The 22,199-nt window shown below is 44.6% G+C and overlaps 1 long non-coding RNA gene across 1 annotated transcript; it reads left to right on the top strand.

Moving 5' to 3' along the window:
* The first annotated feature begins 7,845 nt into the window (after positions 1–7,845).
* On the top strand, positions 7,846–15,398 carry LOC126543139 (uncharacterized). Its single transcript, XR_008608812.2, has 4 exons — positions 7,846–8,164; positions 11,063–11,239; positions 13,243–13,437; positions 15,167–15,398. It is a non-coding gene; the product is annotated as an uncharacterized lncRNA (long non-coding RNA).
* Positions 15,399–22,199: the final 6,801 nt, after the last annotated feature.

The raw sequence follows: 22,199 nt of genomic DNA, 5'->3' as shown, positions 1-22,199 counted from the left end.
GCAGACGCTCATCAAGGAATTCTGCTCTCCGCACAAAGAATACGCGTGCCGCACAGCCTCTTGCTGTTGAATCTGCTCCAACCTCAGTGCAGAATGTTTCCAAACCGTGTATAGATAACGCAGCATCCGAAAAGACTGCCGTGGATGAGGAATGGCCACCACTGCCAAGGATAAGCCCTGTGGAAAAACCCCAACAAGGAAAGGCACCACAATGCTCCACCCCTCACCCAGATGAGCTGACAGAGCATGACCGCCGAATTGTAACAATGCTCAAGTCTTTGATAAATGCGATTCGCACGCTTGTGGGCAACTCGAATACGCCAACATCTCGAAGCGCAGTGCAAGTGTTGGATGCCCTGAGCCCAGTGCTTGCAAATCTTGCATAAGCACAATGGCTCTTCCACTGCCTTCACTCCGTGATGAAGTGCGTAGCGCGACGATTTTCCAGTGGAATGCCAGAGGACTTAAATCACTGATTTCTTGTTTCCGCCAATACGTTTTCACGAACCGATTTCCTGCTGTGGTAATATGTGAACCGATCGTGTCAAAAGCGCTAAGACTCTCTGGATACGAAGCCTTTATGGCGTCCACGTGCGGGCAATCCAGCAAAGTAATTGTTTACATCCGTACAGAACTGACTTACATCCCCCACTCAGTGCAGCCTCATGATGGAAACCAATACGTGTGTCTCCGCATTACAAAGAATAAAGTGGCCTTCACCCTTATCGCCGCCGACATATCCCCATATAGTCGGTTCGACGGCGACCGATCGCGATACATCCTGACGGCGACTACTGGACCCTGGATTATCACGGGAGACTTTAATGCTCATCACTTGGCTTGGGGAAGCTCCAGAATAGATTCCAGGGGCCGGAAACTTGTGGAATTTGCTTCCGACCACGAACTTCGCATTATGAACGATGGCAGTCCGACGTACTTGCGTGGTTCGAACTATAGCAGTTGCTTAGACTTGACCTTGGTGTCACGGCAACTTGGTCAAAATGTTCGATGGTTCTCTGAAATCGAGACTCATGGTAGTGACCATATTCCCATCTACTTAAGCATCACTTCATTTGGAAGCTTCTCCTCTTGTACTTCCCGACAAGCATATATAAGGTGGTCAACGTATAAGACAAAGGTGGAAGAGGCATGCAAAGAAGAATTTACCGGCACCATTGAAAACATTATTACAAGTGTACTGGAATCGTCTAAGTACACATTTACATCCGCTAAAAAACGTACCCATTTTGACATGGAACTTGAGCGACTTCGAACGATTCGCAGAAGAGCCGAGAGGCGATAGAGGCGCACGAAGTCAATTCATGACCTTAGAGTAGCTCGAGGTATACAGAAGAAAATCCAACGTCGTATGGACAGGTTGGAGGAACAACGGTGGAAGACGTTCTGCGAATCACTTGACCCCCGCAAGCCACTGTCTATCATATGGAGGACGGTGCGCGGCCTTGGCTTGTCTCCACAGCAACGACACCCATTCTCAGCCCTAGCCCTCCATCAAGGCCGCTCACAGGTCGATATAGCCAAAGATTTCTGTGTGAAGATTGCGGGCAGTGTGGTCACCATCAATAGCGAAATTCTGGGTGAGGTTCCTGCGACACGCTTCCCAGAATTGAATGTGTCCTTGTCACTTGAGGAATTGGACGCTGCTCTGGCCTCATGCAGGCGCTCATCGTCGCCAGGACCAGACGGCATCACCTACGCTGCTTTATGCCACCTAGGTGAAGATTGCCGACGCAGACTGCTGGAATGTTATAACCAGTCATGGAATGATGGCGTCGTTCCTGAGCGGTGGAAGTCCAGCCGCTTGATACCACTCCTGAAGCCTGGAAAGTCGCCACTTCACCTAGCGTCCTACCAACCCATTGCGCTGTCCAGCTGTGTTGGGAAGGTCATGGAAAGAATGATTCTCACCCGCCTAGAATGGAATCTTGAGCGCCACAACGTATACCCCGATGCCATGGCTGGTTTTAGAAGAGGCCGTTCCTCTATTGACAACGTCATCGACCTAGTCTCGTCTTTACAACAGGAAAAACACCACAAGCGTATATCGGTTGTACTATTCCTCGACGTGAAAAGCGCCTATGATAATATAACGCATGAAGCCATCCTTGATGCCCTGGAAAATAATGGAATAACTGGACGCATGCTTCGATGGATTCGGAGCTATCTATTCAAAAGATCCTTCTTTGTGCACAGTGCAGATGGCCGAACTGCTGACCATTACACTTACCATGGCATCCCTCAGGGTGGGGTTCTTAGCCCCACTTTGTTCAACCTTGCAATCCTTGGCCTTGTCGACGTTCAACCACATACAGTAAACCTTTCCATATATGCTGACGACATATGCATATGGGCCTCTGCAGTTACACGTCTGCAGGTGCGTGCATGGCTCCAAAAAGCAGTGACCCTAACATCATCGTACCTGCGTGCGCAAGGCCTCAGCATTTCGACCGAGAAGTGCGCCTTAGTCGCCTTTACCCACAAGCCCATGACCTGGTACCCCCATTTTTATTGACCACCAACCTATTTCCTACGCAAAAACTCACCGATTCCTAGGCGTTATTATAGACAGAGACCTTTCATGGAGCCCCCACATCACATATTTGAAGAAGAGGCTTACTTCTATCTCCCATATACTAAGGTTTCTTGCCGGTAAAACGTGGGGCACATCCGTCGCATCTATGCTTCAACTATACAGGACGCTCTTCCTGGGATACTTGCGATACAGCACACCAGTGCTGTCCAAGGCTAACAAAACTAACATCCATGTCCTACAGAGCATTCAAGGCCAAGCCCTTCGAACATGTCTGGGGCTACCTCGAAATGCTTCAACCGTGGCAACAATTGCCACCGCGAGAGACCACCCAACGAGGACCTATATAGATATCGACGCACTCCGGGTGCATGTTCGCCATATATCCAGAGTCCCTGACCACCATCTCGCTCGCTTGCCTGAGAAAAGAGCCAGGGCAGCGTTCTCCAGATGAATTGCGGCTAACCGGTGCTCTTTGTCTTTGAGGCACTCACCCGCAACAAGAACGCCACCCCCTATGTGGTGCTTGAAGAAGCCTCCTGTGTACCTTGCTGTTCCAGGAATAGTGAAGAAAGCTAGCCTGACCACCGCGGCTCTCAAGCAGATCACATTGGAACTTCTGCATTGTTCATACGCTAACCGAATTCATGTTTACACGGATGGTTCCGTTTCGGAAAATTCTACGGGCGCCGTTGTTTTACCATCTCAATCGGCCGTCATCAAGTTTAAGACATCACACGTAACGACATCTACAGGCTCTGAACTGGCCGCTCTTCACGCTGCTGTCGAATACATTGAAAAAGAACCGCCCAACAAATGGGCAATATTTCGTGACTCGAAAGCAGCCCTCCAGAGCTTGCGAAGTTTACGACGTGGCAATTATGAACAGCTGGTGTCACAAATCAACGAAACCTGCCATTGCGCTTCTGAAAGAGGACACGATATCATATTTCCGTGGCTGCCGGGACATTGTGGCATCGTTGGTAATCACCTCGCTGATGACGCTGCCCGACGCGCCCAGGCTGGCTCACGGACACTCCTTATACATTTATCCAGAGTCGACGCTGCAAGAGAGCTTCGCAGTCTCGCTCGTACAATCACGTTAGGTTGCTGGCATACACCACAGAAGTCTGAGTGTCGTTTACACAGCCTCGACCCATCACTGAAACTTACATTACCAGCGAACCTTCCACGACGTGACGCAACACTGCTGTGTCGGCTGTGGGTAGGAGTAGCATTCACCAACTCCTACAGCTATCGTATTGGAATGGCGGATTCACCAATGTGCGCTAAGTGCAAGTGTGAAGAGACCATCACTCACCTTCTGTGACACTGTTCTCGCTTCGATAATCAACGCGAGACTCTCCAGTGTGCCTTAAATAGACTGGATGACAGGCCATTTACGGAAGCGAAGATCTTGGGAGCCTGGCCTCATAGTTCATTGGCCCAGAAAGCAGTTCGAGCGCTTTTTCGCTACCTGAGGGCAACACACTTGAGTGCCCGACTACAGACATCCTACACCTAAGTTCTCTCTCTCCCTTTTTCACTCCGCATTCCCCTCCCCACGTGTAGGGTAGCAAACTGGACTCAGTCTGGTTAACCTCCCCGCCTTTCCGTCTTCCCTTCTCTCTCTCTCTCTTATCATGTTTGTGTGTCAACAATAATAAAGGCGAACGTGGGCCGACACCGCAGAATGTGCCACACCGGGTCGACTCGCGGCGCAGGTGAAGCATGCTTCAAGCACTCCGATAATAATAATAATAATAATGATGATGATGATGATGATAATAATAATAATAATAATAATATATCAACGCATTGTTTGAAGTCGATGGGTCTATTGAATTCGCTTGTGAACAGCACATCGACTTGCGACCAGAAGGCATTGCCATGCACCCCCCCCCCCCCCCCCATAGTGGACAAAATGTACTACAACCACACGCCTATGACTTGCAAGAGGATGGTAACACCAACTGTGGGGATGTCTGTTCCTTGCCAACGCAAGACGGAATTACGCTATTCAGTGTGTATATATCTCCAAGCACACCCAAGTGTGATATCGTGAAGTTCATGACCACGCGCTTTCCATGGATTAGCCATGACGACACTACCCCTATGATCATCATCGGATACTTCAATGTAAACATTTCGAAACCAGACAAGAAATCAAGGACTGAGTTTGTTTTAGAAGAGCTTGGTTTGAAGTTCCACACCAATCCAAGTCACTCAATTATTCAACAACGGTGGTGCATTGATTTTACTTTGGCGAAGAATCTGCCTACAGTTGTAGCGGAAACAGTCAGTGTATATCACAGTAATCACAAAGCTATGGTCAGTATCATTCCCAATAGATGAATATTAAGATTTTCTGGCTCTCCCGTAACCGAGAGTAAATGTAAGCATCAAATGGCAACCGGCAGAGCAGATTGGCTGCAGATGATACCAGCCAGAATGTTAAAATGGGTGTACTGCATGTTCAGAACGGCACACCACACCGCACCGCGCCATGCTGTGCCCACGGTGGCCGCATTTCGATGGGGGCGAAATGCGAAAGCACCCGCGTGCTTACATTTATTGCACATTGAAGAACCCCAGGTGGTCCAAATTTTGGCAGTTCCTCACGACGGCGTAACTCATAATAGGATCGTGGTTTTTGCAGGTAAACCCCGATAAATCAATTTTTTACGACCATACTCTGCCCTGGTCCATATGGACGCTGCCCAGTTTGAAGAAGAAAGCAGGCTGAAGGCCGCACGACAGGCAGCGAAAGTCGCCCGGGACACAGAGCGGACTGCCAAGCTAATAGAAGAATGAATTGAATTCTGAGGTTTTACGTAAAAACATACGATTTGATTATCAGGGACGCCGGAGTGGGGGACTCCGGATGAATTGTGACCACCAAGGGATCCTTACCGTGCCCCCAATGCACGGCACACGGGCGTTTTTTTGAATTTCGCCTCCATCAAAATGCGGCCGCCGCGGCCGCGATTTCACCCTGCGACCTGGTGCTTAGCAGCAGAACACCGTAATCGCCAAGTCACCGCGGCGGGTAGAATCGCTTGAAGGAGGCGCCGCGTATCTCTCAAAGCGACGCGAAAGCCGCGCCGCGGAACTCGCGGACCGCTGGCGTTCAGGGCTTAGTGCCAAAAGGTAACAAGGAACTGTATAGTGCCCTGTATCAGCCTTTTTAACGTCGCGATTGGAAATCACAATTGAAACTTCAGCGTACTAGAAGTTACAGCATGAGTGATAGTGTGGACAAACATTAGGAAGAACTCGGAAGCGATGTTATTTGTAACTTCTTGGACAATAACTAGCGTATGTAAGGCGGTCTGTAGAAAGAGTTGGGAGCCAAAGACCAAATTTTTCAAAGCTTTTTCTGGTTCACTTGATGGTCTCGTTTTGCTCTCGCAAGGACTGCGTTGTAGCACGCACCTTCTGGAAGCTACTTGCAAGAATGTTTGGAATATCCATCGTGCGGCCACCGCAGTACCGAGATCGGTTTGCCAGTCTCGTCTACTACAGCACTGGCTACGTTTTGTGGTGCTTCTGCAACATCGCAGAACGATCTCGGCAGTCAAATAGAGCAATGCACCCTAGAATGCGAAAACTACGGGTGATAGTATGGGGTCATCTTGAAGAACAGTTGTTCAAACTCGGTGAAGCCGAGTTTCTTCGCCGCTGGTCTACGTGGTACATAACCATCTCCCGAGGCAAAGTTTTTCTACAGCCAGAATATTGCTCAATTCTGTTGCCTGAGTTGACACTGTATCTGTATGTGCCCCGGGTACCTTTCATAAATTCGAGGCTGACAATAATGCCTTTGCGTGGACGCTGTAATGAGTTTTGTTGTTGTTGTTGTTGTTGTTGTTGTGTGTAGCAAAGCCAGTGTCAAGCAGACAGCATTTATTATATACCCGCCGTGGTTGCTCAGTGGCTATGGCGTTGCGCTGCTGAGCACGAGGTCGCAGGATCGAATCCCGGCCACGGCGGCCGCATTTCGATGGGGGCGAAATGCGAAAACACCCGTGTACTTAGATTTAGGTGCACGTTAAAGAACCCCAGGTGGTCGAAATTTCCGGAGTCCTCCACTCCGGCGTGCCTCATAATCAGAAAGTGGTTTTGGCACGTAAAACCCCATAATTTGATTTTTTTTGACCATTTATTATTTCATTTGCTAATCTGTTTTGTTTACATCAAGTATGATGTATTACATGTGCTGTACCTTATATTGTATTTTTCGTTCATACCACAGTTGTAAGCGTGCCTACGGGTGAATAAATTTCCTTGTCAGCAATTTGCCTGGATGTTCTCGTTTGAGTGCCCGGATAACAGCTCTTCCTTTTGGCTCAAGGTGACTTGAAAGTTGCCGACAACGGGATTTAAAAGCATTTCATGCTGAATACATCTACCCTTGTCTAGCCCTGTACGTCATGGTCCAGCTTCGCTATTCATCCACATCCACGTAGTAGAATTGCTCCTAAAGTTTTTTAAATGCGGAATATTCGGTATTATGTTGGATATTTGGATATGGCGCTATCGTATTTCTCGAAATTAGATTTTATGAACAAATGTCCTTATTAAGAACTCCTGATGTTTAATGGTATACGTAGTGCAACTGTACAAATAACAATTATGAAGTAAACGCCCTGTGGGTCTAACATGACGCCTCAAAGAAGTAGAGGGCGTTGGCAAGAGGCTGAAATGGTGCAAAAGAGGCAAGGGTGTCATCGTCATGTAAAAATAAAACGTTGCCGACAGGCAACTACAATCAAAAGAGCTGAAAGAAAGGTACGTATCTGCGCACACGGAGAACCAAGCATATCTGAGCACAGTATTGTATCCACTAATGCACGATTAAAATGATGTGAAGGCCTTCCCAACTACTGGTGGTGCACTTCTTTGTTTGATTTGTTACTGAGATCGAGTTTGCATATTCTTCTGTGCATTCGGTTTTCCGAGATATATATCAGATAGCAATTGCTTGCAATTGCTGAAAGTTGTGTTATTTTGTTTACCGGTTATTTATTTCACAAATGTCTTAGCAAGGGCGTAGCCTAGCCTCGGCAACACCTGTCGCCGCCGGCGTGCGAAGCAACGGGTTCGTGTTTACAGCAATTCCAGACGTGCAAGAAGCAGCTGCGGCGCATTGCCCTTTTACTGAACATCGGGCATTGGCAATTCTTTGCTCATATAGAGAGCCTCATTGGATGCATGGACTTCTGGCATCTGTGCAGTTTGCTCTCCTAGAGCGTCCACGGCGTGCTCGTTTGACGCAGAACACTTGCGTTAGCGCTCTGCTTCGGTGACGTTGGACAATGGGTTCAGCATCAGGAAGCATGCAATTATAAGAAAGGGGAAAGAGCAGAAGCTAAGAATTTGCTCTTTTGTTCCGCCCCCCCCCCCCCTCCTCCTGCTTCGGAACGGAAAATTATTGTTTCGCTTGCTCAGCAGAACGTACTAAAGGCAGCCTTATACGACCTGCGTGACGTCTCAGCAAACTGATATTTAACGCTTCGGCCTATGAAGCTCACAGGAAAAAAGAAATGGATGCGACATTTATAACCGCAACGCTACTGGTCATATATGTCGCTTTCTGGGAGCACAGCAGCGGTGAGCAATATATGTTTTTGAACCAATAACCTTCTTTTCGTGAACACATTAGCAGCCCGTGTTTTGTGATTTGTTCTAGTGCACCCTAGTGTGTGGTGTATAAGCTATTTTAATGTTTCGCTGGCATGAAAACCATTATAATGTATGAGCTTGCGCAATGACACTTGCGTAAAACATTTTGTTCGTAGCGACTACTTTTCTGAGCAAGAGCAATGCCCGAGTCTTTCTGTTGGCGGTTATAAAAGACAGCTACTAGAGAAAATATCAATAAATGCGTCAAGTATCGTGCGGTTGGTATAATTTTATTACTTCGGCGGGCCGCTTCGCTGAACGATCAGCCGTGGTCGAACAAGGGATGTTCGGCCACCGGGTTTAGGTATGCCCAATATAGATGTCCAGTGCAGTTTGGCCTTCCCTGCTAAATGTCCGATCACACGTACTGCCCGTTTCCCCTGCTCTGATGCCTGTATACCGTAAGCCCACACATGTGTTCGCTATCACTGAAACCTTTTCGCAGTGTCCAAACTGGCGTTTCGTTGCCTACCGCATCGCTATTTCACTTGATCAGAGAGCTATCCAGATTATCAACCTCGGCCTACCTTCATGAGCCCGGCAAGACGAATGCAATTCTCCTCAGTCGGTAATTATTCCTCCTGCACTATCTGACACCATTCTATGTTTGCAGATTTCCCGCATGCAAGTACTATTGAAGCTCAAGTCAACCTTTCAATTTGTTATTACTTTGTATTTGTATTTCCCCCGGCGGAAATCTTTTCTATATCATAGTATCATCAGCGGTCGAAACTTTGGCTAACACCATAAGGAGTTACGGAAAATCTGGTGAAAGGAATCAATAGTCAAAACTGCTATAGTTGTGTTTCTTGAAAAAAACATGTCTACCAAGGCTTATACTGCAAGTAAATAACCTCTGAAATCAGTAAGTTCCCGATTTACACGGGAATATACTTCGTGTGCAGGGAAACGAATCTTTTCAAATCTCTAAATTTCATGAAAATGGACGGCGCATATTCCCTCGCACACAAATATTTAAGCCTTCAGTTATAAAGGAGGGTCTATACCTGGCCCACTGGCAGTGCGCATGACAGGTACTCCTTTCGAGCACAAAGGGCATTGTAAGTGAAATTTCTGGGGCAGCACCAGGCGTGCGGGTTTCCTTACGTACATGTGCGGCGTTCGCGCGAAAAGAAGCATTTCCGAGAATTCGCATTTTAAACTATATTTTCGTATCGTTTAGCCATGACTTCAAGCTTTTCTTGCAGCGTCTGGAAATACAACGTCCGCAGACCAACGTACACGAATAATACTTGCAGATGCACTGTTATCTACCAAAGGGACCTTTGTATCCGCTAAGCTATATCGCTTGGAAATGGATTGAGCGTGGCCATAGTGACAATGGTTTTAGATGACGCATGGGTTATTTGTAAAGTTTATATAGGTTGCGTCCTTTTTATGCAGTAGGGCGGCGCTTAGAAAAGGATCCTTAGGGCAGCCAATGAGTACACGCATTTCGACATGTTGTGCGCAAGTTGTGCGCAATATGCTCACGTTGGGCTATTTGGTAGCCAATGAAAAAAATTACTTCTGCACCAATAATTGACACAACGAGAAACTACTCAAGCTGAAACAAAACCAAAGATAAACACGCAACTCATACTTACTCATCAAGTGCAGAAACAGGCGCTCAATGGAAACATTTCAAAAAGACAAAATTATTGGAAGCCCCAAGTATAAGCAAAACAGACCACAAAGGTTATTGCGCCTGAGCTTGCCTTTTAAAAGTCACTAATCATCACCACGAAGAGTTCTGTGCAGCTTGATGGAAAATAACATTTCTTGCATATATAATGCGACGGAGTGCGTAGTAACACTATGACGCTAGCGTTGTGATCGCGACCACTCGCGCTCATTGAGTGAACATGGGTCACGGGAGTCTTCGGGACCATCTGTTATAGTCTTTAGTTTTCTTATCTCTTGCGCGCACTGAATTGATCGAAAAAAAAAGCACAGAACTAGCGCAGTATACTATGGCGACGTTAACTGCAACCGTTTCGAACCGATATGCCCTCTTTCATTTTATGTTTTGTTTTTGAGTGTGGCAGTGCCTTAGCCCAGTGAGTGTCTCCCTATTCTACACGTGCTGTGCTCTGGCACTAGTTTTTCTTTTACCAGTCTCCCATTCCTAATGCTCCTTTCCATTCCTAATGCTCTCCTTTCACATTATCTCTACTTGCACCCAAAAGGCTCCTTTGACTTAATAGCTATGCGTATGAAATGCAGCCCTGGTAACTTCCAAGTACATTTTAAGCACTTCGTTGGTTACCTTTATTTGTTCAATACCCTGATTCCATTATTATTTACGGTATCCGCTTTCTTTTCTATTAAAATATTTCGGCAATACCAGTCACAAGCGCTCCCCGTCATCTGATCGCCTGGTGCAAAAATAAAAGAAGACAATGGCACGGCATTTTTGTTGCCGCCCATTACGTCGTCCTTTTATACAGGTAGATGTTTCTCTAACTCGTGTATAACGCGTCTTTCTCTAGATAAGCGTGTAAATTGTATTACTTATTGCGGCAAGCTTATGTATAATTAGTGGCAATTGTGAATAGAAAATTTGTACTTGTTGGTTGGCACACGGTGTTACTAGGGGTATAGTTAATTCTGAAGAAACTAATTCCATTCACTAAATTTTGGTTTTTCAAAAGTACTTCTCCATAAATTTTGCTGAATATGAGTAGTTTATGAAAATTAGCTTGGTATTCTACCTCACCGAAAATTCGCGTCTTGTCCGAGTTGTTTTGCTGCATATCGGATGAACTGTGCTTAGGCATTTTCTTTTGTGTAATGTTAGCCAAACATTTCTTTTCCCGCACGTAGCGGCCAGGTCAAGAAACCCTGCCTGCGAGGAGACTCCAACAGTGGAAAATTGCAGCATTGTGCTCCGAAAATGGAGCTTCAATATTGAGACTAATGAATGTGAAATAAATTTTGTTTGCCGAGAAAACAAAAATTTGTTTCACTCACAAGACGAATGCATAAGGACTTGCCCACCAAGTGAGTAGCAGGGAATCGTATTCTTTAATACAGCTTCATTATAGCCGAAATTCACTTGCCTCAAGTGGCCTGCATAAGTCTTAGACCGGTGTCTACTAAAAATCAATATTTATGATACATATAAAAGTATCGCAGGGGCAATTTATTCGAGTTCACCGTTTATATACTCGGTAACTTTTCCCTTTATAAAGCTTAACCATGTAGTGAAACAATTTCGGCTGATTACATTTCTGAGCTAACCGAAAGCCCTACACCTTTAAACTCAAGCTAACATGCTGGCAAGTTTCAGAAGGCCCTAAATTTTCAATGCTATAGTTTTTGTACGGCCTGCTTTGGTTTCGTTTCCACTGTGTCGGAAGGTCATGACGCAGCCGAATGTCAAGTGGCGGCAGGGCACTGCGACATTTTTACATTTACTCCGGTCTCCTCAGTAGCCTGCTAGGCTGCTACATTTGCTGCCGCCGTATTTAATGGCAGTACAGTATGCGCCCATGCGAACCACAGCGAGTGCCATAACGTCGCAATGTCCTGCTCCCACGTCACTACATGTTTGTGTCATGGCGTCACAGCAAAGTAACCTCCACAGAAACAAAACCTAAACTGGATTTAGAAAACCTGTTCTTGCGCTATATTTAAGTCCCTCCGATGCTTGAGAGTATAATCTCAAAGGTTTAAACGTCCGGCATGCAGCACTTCAAAGCAGCAGAATTAAGATTTCGTCGCGCCGTCTTGGGGAGTATTGATTACCTTTTGAGACGGTGCCAAAGTGTCATTGAAATACTTTTAACTGTGGAGCGAATGTCGGAGGTGAGTCAAGGGCATTGTGTGATGCGAATAAACGATACAAAGGTGTTTTTATCTCGATGTATTGAGAAGTTGTCTAACAAAATTACCAGTACAACATATACTCCTGCAATTTTAAACACATATTTTTCGTGGCAACTGAATTATAACAAAGACCAAATACCATGAGCGTACTAAATAACAGTCTTAATGCAATCTATGTTTTATGCATATATGCAATATCAATAACCAAGTGCATATAGGCATGGAAAAGGTTCAACTGGGAACTGCACTGTGATATAAATGGTGTGTGCGTGAAATGAGTGAGCGAGAAAAGCTGGAATATTGCATCCAGCGTCCAAAAAATAGAAAAATTTGGCGGAGATTAGCGTCATATGCGAGAGAATTGAGGTATCACTACGTCGTACTTCTTTGACTCTCCGATCCATGATTTAAACCACGTACACCACATTGCAAGGTGTTGCTCAGGAGCTCACACGATATATATATATATATATATATTGTTGGATGATGTTATTGTGTTAAATATATATATATATATATATATATATATATATATATATATATATAATGTGTGTGTGTGTGTGTGTGACCTATCTCTAGCAATTGACCGCCTTCCCACATTTCAGACGCATGCACTTTTCTCCACTTTGATGCTCCTAGTGATACTGCATTAAATATCCTGTTAGTAATCCTTTCTGAATGCTTCATAAAATAGACAGAGCGAGTATATTGTAACAGACAGAGTATATTGAAATAAAGCTCTGCACCTATTTGCAGAAGCTACTTCGTTATGTGCCTCATGGATGGTAGCCCTTCAAATGCTAGCAAAATAAGTGACTACGACGCATTTCACTCGTCTAAGAGTGTTCCTTAGATGTTACTCTGACCAAAAAAGAAAAGTTATGTCCTATTCAATAAAACGTTCATGAGTACAAAATACTTTTTTCAATCTATAAACCTGCAGACAAGCTTCACATGTTTGTCTTAAGCGCTCTTATCTCTTGTGCCATAGTGTACCGATGCAGGCTTCTTCAATTGAAAACTGTCACTTTCTCAGAGAGGCGGCACTTTTGTCCTGTCTATAGTTTTGACGTAACTGGCACTGGGTGTAAATTTCTTAGCAGTTGAGGAGGAAGGATAGAGGGAAGTCAGCCATAATCAGTATTTATTGTTGTTCACCGTTTTCTTGTGTCTAGTTTCAGGAGCTGCACCTCGGCCGCAGAAAAGGGATTGCTACTATTGGCTCTATAAAGGAAACGGATGTTACTCATACTGGTTTACTTATTATTACGACCGCTGGGGAAGAAGTTATCCAGTAATGATATATACTGGATGTGGAAGGTGGCGACATAGGCGCTATGTTTATTATCTGCATGCAAGAAAATGCGCAGGTAAGAGATGCGCGTTTTGCATTTGTGTCCCCAAATTTGACAGCAAATACGATTCTATTGCTTGCTTCGTATCAACAAAGGACGCTTGTAAGAACTTGGCTGCTGCTGAATTAGACATATTTCAGGGTAATTTGTGCGTATTACAGGCAATACTGATACCTGCTACCTGAACTTCATGTAAAAAAATTAATTTCCTAAACGTACTCTGTACAGTGAGTTTAGATTGAAGGCGAACGTTTCTTAGTGGGTCCCCATTGTCATGAATCATGAGAATCACTTGACCACACTAGCAGATATTCCCTTGATCATTCGTCGCTGCTTATTTTTACGTAACAGTTGTATTCTAGTATTATATCTGTGATATCTAAGACTATGTATGTATATTTGTGTGTGCCTGTCTTATATTTTCTAGCGTACGAAATGAATAGTTAACATTATTATAAGGCCACCTAAAACACAGGGCTGCAGTTGTGTCTGCTTTGTTGTCTGATGCTGTACTACCAGTTTCAGGCACCTCTAGAATCTTAATCTAGCTTATACAGGTTTACAGAATGAATCTCTTCGGGACAAAAATTTTAGGTGCGTGCAATTATAACCTCTATAGTGAATCAGAGCATATTTTCTTATCCTCCTGCGAAATTAACGCTTCAAAATGTCCGTCACCGTCGTGATGAAAACTTTCTAGCTGAAAAACAAGGGTGACATTATTCTTTACGTTGGCTATATTGACCGTGATATCTGTGCCTGCAAGCCTTTCTTGACAGCGGTGACGTACGCATAAACAGGAATGAGCCCACTGCGAATCCCAAAGGGGCGAACGTTTGCCAAGTGTTTAACTACACACGCAAAAGAAAGCTATAAAATCAAAGTCGCAAACGAAAAACTCAGTAATCTTGCCATTTCTTTGTATGTTGAGCGGAACGTAGCCCCCGTTGCAGCCTAAATAAAAGCATGCATTTTATTTGTCACCGCACAATACTAGAACTCAACTTTATACACGTGTCTGTTGTAGCACGAGGCCCTTTGTTTGCTTGTCTAGCTTGCTTGTCAAGCGTGCCTGTCTAGCTCACCATCAGAACGTATGCAAACCCTTCACATTCAAGAAGTAATGTCTGTCCACTTCGTTGAATAACCTCGCAGTGCTTCTTGTGACGAAATGGCCATGAGACAGTTGAGCCACAAAGCCACAAAATTCCGCAGATGTGCGACGTACTGAAGTCTCAAAATCCTGAATGAGACAGCATTACGCACGGTGTCCTAATAAACAAAGGTTCATGTCCTCAAAGCAGCGTTGAAGTGTTTTACTGTTTTGCCATGCGGCGCTTCCAATGGTCCTGGGCGTAACAGATTCGCAAGTGAAAACATTTGGCGTGAAACAGCTAAACAATATTTTCGTTGGAGGTGTTGTCTGCAGCGTACTTGATACGTTGCAGTAGTACGTGGCATACGTCCTCGTCATCGATTCCCCACAAACGTGTTCGAGAAGACACAGGCTTATTTCGATACAAAAAGTGTTATGTGAAAGTAGTTCTGAGGCCAACCAACGTAATAGGGCAGTTGATGCGTTGTGGAAGCTGACAATCTAGCTTCTGCTCAATTAAGATTTGGAGCAATTTCGTGTAGTGTTTTGCGATTTGTCAATAGCAAACCCAGCAATCTATCGGGTCCCTGATTTCAAGATACATAGACCCACCATGCGTACTTACGTGTTTTTTTCTTTCTTTTTCAGAAATAAAATGAACCCCATATGGATTCTGGGAATAAAGCAGGACAATGCTTGTTGTTTGACCCATATCACTCAAAATATTATATACGTTTCAATGATCCTAGAAGAAACATATTGTTCCGTGAGGAACGAGCAGTAGCGATATATTGGTCACAAGAATGCATATGTATACATATATTCTTAAATATTATATCATGTTTTCTATGGAAAATAAATAAATTATTAAGTACAGTAAGTAATGCAAAAGTGTTTAGTGGAATATGTTTCAGAACTAATCATGTGGAACAGTATAACCTATTTCAAAATAGCAGCCAAAGATCATTCTTGCGCAGCTCGCAACTGTAACAATATTTAAGTAGGGACTTTCAAATGCAAAGACGTTCGTGAGCATGTGTTACGGGTTGCCAAAGTTTCCTACTCTAGTTTAGGCACGTTATTATTTGCTACTAACTTAGAAGAATATCGGTGGAATTGTATCGACAATAGTTATTTGTTTAAAAGAACCTTTTCTGTTGCGCTTTGGGGAAGCAGAAAAACTGACATAAAATTTAAGTAATTGAATTCTATGTTCCGTGCGAGTTGCGACAACATGATTGTCACTAATTACAAGAAGTATCTTTAGAATGTTATGTGCGTCAGAAAACTAGTTACAAATAGCACAAACGCAATATACGAAGTGTCGGAAATCTCCTTCGTATTGCGGATGTCATTTCGCTAGCAATATGATAACTTATACAGTTTCGTGATGCCTGCTGCATTAGTGTCTTCAGTTGCAAATATTACACGGTGTAAGGTCATTCTAAAATTTTTCATAGTGGATAGTTACACTAGAATAAACAATACTTTCAGCGTGCAACTATTGCCTGAAGACCGCAGAGTACCTTACTGCCAGAACGCGCTAAGTTGCTACTCAAGGGAATTTAAGTTTGTTTCAGGGCCACATCTAGATGAACAAAGTCCTAGCTACTTATGCCGCTTTCCCCGAGGGCTGGGAATTCGTGTTTATTAATAAAACACAACAAAGGAGGCCATGGTTAGAAACTAGATCGGCTGCTGACATGAACTGTGCCCATGATTTTGATTGTTTGATACATTCATGTAGACGTTGACCATGCCGAAATTTAGCGCGGTCATCTCATTCCATAAGTATATTTAACGTGCTTACAAACAACTGTAATGTAAACAATGAAAATGGGCTTAAAGAATTCACAACGAATGAGTTGGAAAATAAACAAACTGTGCTAGCATTCTCCCAAACTCTCGCGTTCATCAAACTTCGTCATGTACATTGTCTCGACTAGTTTCGCTACAGTCACCTGTGGCGTGCAGAGCAGTAAAGACGGTGTCTAAAGCCGACGCCAAAAAGTAGTGTCGGAATCCTGTCACAAGCTTGAGCGTGAAAGGGTGCTCAAGCCAACCTGCGTAATTGTGGGCTTGAAGGATCAAGTTTCTGACAAGACGTTCTCTTGACATGCAGAACAGCATCTCTCTCCCGCAGCAATTTTGCCCACTCCAAACGAGGGAAAGCGGGGAGGAAGCGCGCTGCCATCCGTACGTAGCACGCGAGGCACCCAACGTTGCGAAGCATCGAGGGTAGGGAAGGGAGGGTGGTGGCGTTCAACTCCGGCTACAACTGCATATGTGGCGGCTGTGCGCGGTAACGCCCCCGTATCTAGATAGCGATCTGCAATGGGGACCGATTCTACGTGCGTCGACGGCTCTTAACTTTCTGCGTGCTGTGTGTTTTCGGCTTTTCGGCGCTCAGTTTGCGTTGGAGCGATGGACAGCATGGCCAGTTCGCTCGCTTCGCGGCAGCGTTTTTATAACGGGTATCCACGGTCATCAAGTGCGGTGTGATCATTTTGGCTGTGTGCGCTGGCACCGTGCTTGCTAATTTAGTTAGGAAGTGCATATTCAAAGTTGATACGTCCAATAAAAGTACTATCCTTACATCTTATGGCTGTCTGCTAATTTGCTATCGCAATGGATGCTTTGCCTTTCGGGCGAAACTGCGACTTTTATTGCTTTGTGAGCTCAGGAAAAATTTGGCTCATGAAATGCATGCGCATCAACCGTGATCGACATTATAGCAAACACTCTCCAGAAACAGATCAGCCACGTAACGTCCGCGGCCACTCAGACAAACATCAAACGGCAGCTTGATTAGGGCTTTGTGTTTGGGTTCCTGCGTAGCCGAATTGTATTAACGCGACAGCGTTAAGGAGCTCGTGTCGTAGAAAAGCCTGTGTCATCTGTATCGCTGTCTGCGGCGTTGGCCGTGAGCGAAAAATCCGGGAAGATAATTCATAAATTAAAACAACTTACAAGATGGGCTGCGTGGGAACCGAACCATGGTCTCCGTAGTGTGAGACGGAGACGCTGCCACTCAGCCTTGAGTTCGATAGTTCAAAGCGCGGAAAAACCGCCTCTAGTGAATGCGGTGTTGCCTTTGAAACGTGCCGTAGAATGTTATACTGCGGTGTATATCGGTAACTATGAGCATGTAAATTACAGAAGTCACAGTTCAACGAGTAGCGAAGTACGTTTCCACTACATTTCTTCTGCGCTTGGCGCACACGCAGAGCCATCTTGCGGCAAACACAGAAGACCCCCTGCTCGCAATGTACGGCACTGCCACTACAGGTGGCGCGCCACTCGCCCGCTTCTCCCCTTCGCCTCGTTTGAGCGCATTGGGGCCGAGCGGGGACCGGTGCCAGGATGCCCCAATACTCTTGCGTTTAATAAGTAATTTCGAACGAAATTTCGAACCCCGCATAGCCAACGTTGCTTATATCGTGTCTTGCATTCTTTACAAAGTTATTCCTCGAAATCTTGAGAATGGCAGCCCACAAACAAACGTAATGGAAGAAACACCGACAGCGCATGTGTTTTATGTTAGCTCTTCTCAGACTGAAATATTAAAAGTGCGAAACAACAACAAGAGATCGACCGACGCAAGAGGCCATGCTTCTATCAGCAAGCTCGCCTTTGTGCATAGCGTTCGCAGCCAGCGTTTCCCGGTAAGCGTTACGGTTACATAAGCTACAGTTGCCGGGAAGCCTGAAAAGCAGCAAGGGGTCTTTGAACGCTCTCGCGTTCACTTCTTAAAGGCGAAGCTTAAGCGTCCTCCAAATTTTTTATCGTATATTCGAATTACACTCAGAAGCTATCATTTCTGTAGCTTCTGCGTGAGTCGTACCTTACGAATTCCTTGACGCCATTTACTTTGAGAAATTCAGTTACTGCAGTAAGGCACTTGCGCATGGCAAAGAGTCTAGAGCAATGAGGATGTATGCTGCACTTATGCACACGCGTGTGCGTGCGTGACAAATTTGGCTTGTGGTGGCGGTGCTTTCTTAACGTCGGCTGTGCTTGCCTGATGTCGGCAACAACTTGGCTGTAAATTCACTTTCACAGTGTGGAATAGAATAGAGGCAACATTTTTTATGCATGGGCGTTATTAACCAAGGTAGTTTCTTTATCGCAGCTTCGTTGGTGCGTAGCTTTGCCCGAAAGTGAAGCACATGATAACTTTCGAAATGCAGGCTTTACAATGGGTTTCTTTCTGCCGCCCACCTCTAATTTGGAAATGGAATGTGCCTGGCACTCTCGCTATCGGGGCGCTCGTTAACAACAGTGCTGCGTGTCGCGATTTTACTGCTCCAGCCACCAGTCACTTGTGCTAATATTTTAACCTCTGGGACTGTACATGCATCAGTTTTCTGCTTGCTATCATGTACGTAGTATGGCCGGCCTAGTGTGTCTCTTCTGGTACTTTTAAGCCGAGTTTTTTTCATTTTATTTCTAAAATACAATACCAATCCAACTAACGTGCTCTTCAGACAATATCTACACGGCGCACAATAATGCCAAGTATATGCAAGAATTGTATGAATATGCGAAACTAAATAGAGAAAGTGAAAGGAAAGATTAAAATGCTCTTGCAACTCCTGTGTAGAACAAAAAGGCAGTGGCATTGTCTGAAAAGGTAGCGCTCATATAGCTCTCAAGTTGTAGAGGCATCCAATGATTGGGCTGCCCACCCAGGCCTAGTTTAAGTTCACATGCTCAAATGCAATGCCCACCAAGGATAGATGCACTGTTGTTGCGCCAGATATAGTCTCTTGCACGGCAACGTGTTTGTTTGTCCACATACAATCTCGTCAACCTCTTGCCTACCCTAACGTGAGTCTCGAGCCCTCTGTTCGCTTATATGGAGCGCGAAACCTCATAAGTTGATTATTCCACTTTGCTAATTCACACCGCACCGAAGCTCATACCTACCTGAGTGAAATATTTTCCACATTTCTCGAAATTATTTTTATTCGCACCACAAATATCAGTTGCCATGCGCACTTACTATTGTACCGAATCAAAATCTTCGTCAATCTCTGCGAATTCTTCGATACAACCAGGTGACCGGTGCTAATAACACGGAGCTCATCTTTCGATCAGTGTAGACGTTACAGTGATTAGCGTTGCAGCAGTCTCTCAATTCACCACATTGTCACTGCTAAAGCGCAAATGTATGAGGAGTGTATGCAGCCAGACTCCTCTCTAAAGCGCTTGCGTACGGACAAGCTGCGCCCTCTAGCGCCACCATTGGAATATTCATGCTTTCGTTTCGGCGAACATACATTCAGGCGAGATTGTATGACTTATATGACGTGGGTTGGACTTCACCTGGTACTGAAGAAATTTCAATAATTCTTTGTCATTGAAAAGCAGCCCGCATCCTGGACCACTTAACTATTTACCCAAGTTGGAGCAAGAGAGGTTCATTAGGGAGTGGCACATACCCTGTCGCACATAACCGGTGACCTAAGTTGACATTAAAAACGCTCACTGAAATATGGCCCCCACATCAATTTAGCCGAAGAATGGCATATGCCCAGTTGCAGATCCCCAGTGATCCAAACTGACATCAAAGAGGCTTACCGATGTGTCACACATGCCTAATTTCACATACCAAGTAAACCAAGTTAAGGCGAGCGAGGTTTACTCAACGACATAATGTGACACGAAGACACAATTACAAAAGGGACACAGGACGCGTCACGTCACTTTCGCCAAGGATTTAAAAGAAGTGCATAGCCGCAGCTGAATCAAACCAACGGCGTACGATGTGCCGTCATGTGATGCTCCTTAAGTAATCGGTTATATTCCGCTTAATTAGTTAATTAACTAAGAATAAGTAGCCAAGATTTTAATAATCACTTTAGGACCAAGTGCGTTTCGTTGTGTTGTAGAGGGGGTTCAGAAGCGACCGATCTAATTTTCTGTGGCAACGTACATGCTCCGTGGTGATTTTTTTCGGCGTTTAATATGAAATAAAACCATGTGACGGCGCTCGTGCGCTATCGTGTTGCAGCTTACACCGGCTTACACAAGCACTATTGTATTTTTTTTCTTTTATGTGAAACGCTTCTAATAGCTCATGTGCCGTATCATCTTTACTTCAGCCGAAAGATTTCACATCGCGAGATCACAGCTTACAAGGGCACGATTTACAGTGCTCTGAAAGATGTACAGCGAAGCCCTTCTTTAAGTTCTTAGCATGCTCCCTCATTCGGTGATTGACGCAGCGGCCTCTTTGTCCTACATAGGACTTTCCACAAGACAGGGGCATTTCCTTAACTACCTTTGTGGCGCAACGTACGTAACATTCGACGGGTCTTACTTGGCAGCCTATTTTAGAGCTCCCCATTACGAGGAAGCTTTAGCTCATGTGCTCCTATCCAATACATGTAAAAACACGATTTGTCTTTCTCGGCAACTACTACGCTGAATTTAACGAGGTTTGTTGCATTTAAAAGAAAGACTTAAAATCTAGTGGCTAATGCTTTCGAATTCATGATTTAGGTCATTTTTTATGTAAAAATCGAATGTTTTCAGAAAAAGATACTGTCAAGTTTACAACTCTGTAACTCAGCAATGAAAAGTAACACCACAATTCCGAGAATTGCATCTAATAGTACTAAAAAAATTACTAATATGGAAATACAGATTTTGCAGGCCCCTTGTAAACAACGTAACAAGTTCACGTAAGATATGAAATGACATAGAATTTGTCAGTTTTCACTTGATCTAATGGTTGCCGTTTACAGAACCACCGTACCTGTTATTGATGCCGAACTATTAATGTGGAAACTGTGTGCTTGAATGTTTTATCGAACTTGCGAATTTTTTAAAATCTTGTTAACAAAATTCAGGTCCTACATTGAAATTCCGCTTCCAACAGACACTAGAATTTAACTTTCTCTCTCAAATACAACAAATTTCAATAAAATCGGTCCAGCGGATATCTGAGAAAAACGTTTTTGCGTTTTACATTAATTTGAATAGGCCGCGTTGGTGTTTGGCCCGAGCTAAAGCTTCCTCTTAAGCAGCGAGACAGTTGGGCCAGCCTGTTTATTGCGGAAAACACGACAGACACTCTGTACCTATTCGCCACTTTTTTTTTTCAAATCGAGCCTTATCTTATGCGCATTCGGCCTAACTTCCGGCCCTAGGCCACTGCACTCACCGGCTGTTGCCTCATTCGCTGGCGTGCCCACTTTTATCTTCTGTTGCAGCGATTCGGTCACTGATGTCAGGGCCGAACGAGAGTAGCGGGCTTTGAAAGCCTAAAGAACTACTTGTCAAAACATTTCGGCATATTGTGTTCACAGGACCCCTTCAATGCTGACCACAGGCAGAGTGAAACAGTAGCTCTTTTGACATGCTCAGAATGCGCGCAGTCGCAAGACAGAAGTTCCTTTTTTTCTCGCGGTGAATAGCACCAGCAAACATGATCCTTTCAGAACGTGAAGCTTAAACCCCAGGACTGCAAGGTATTGTCTACGGGGAGTTTAAAGATGAATGACAGGCGTTTCCCGTGATGTTTCAAATCATCTAAAATATTTTAAACATGACAAGGGTTAAAACTACTACCTTGCTCCGTCACAACCACAATCTTATCAACGTGTCTAAATACATTAAACACATGTGAATCGTGGAGGCTGTTGTCAAAAGTTTTCTCGCTTTCTGACAGGAA

The sequence above is a fragment of the Dermacentor andersoni genome, chromosome 10 (assembly GCF_023375885.2).
Source record: "Dermacentor andersoni chromosome 10, qqDerAnde1_hic_scaffold, whole genome shotgun sequence".
In the NCBI taxonomy this organism is placed as follows: domain Eukaryota; kingdom Metazoa; phylum Arthropoda; class Arachnida; order Ixodida; family Ixodidae; genus Dermacentor; species Dermacentor andersoni.
The sequence above is the reverse complement of the archived record's forward strand: the minus strand, read 5'-3'. Positions and strand labels throughout refer to the sequence as shown.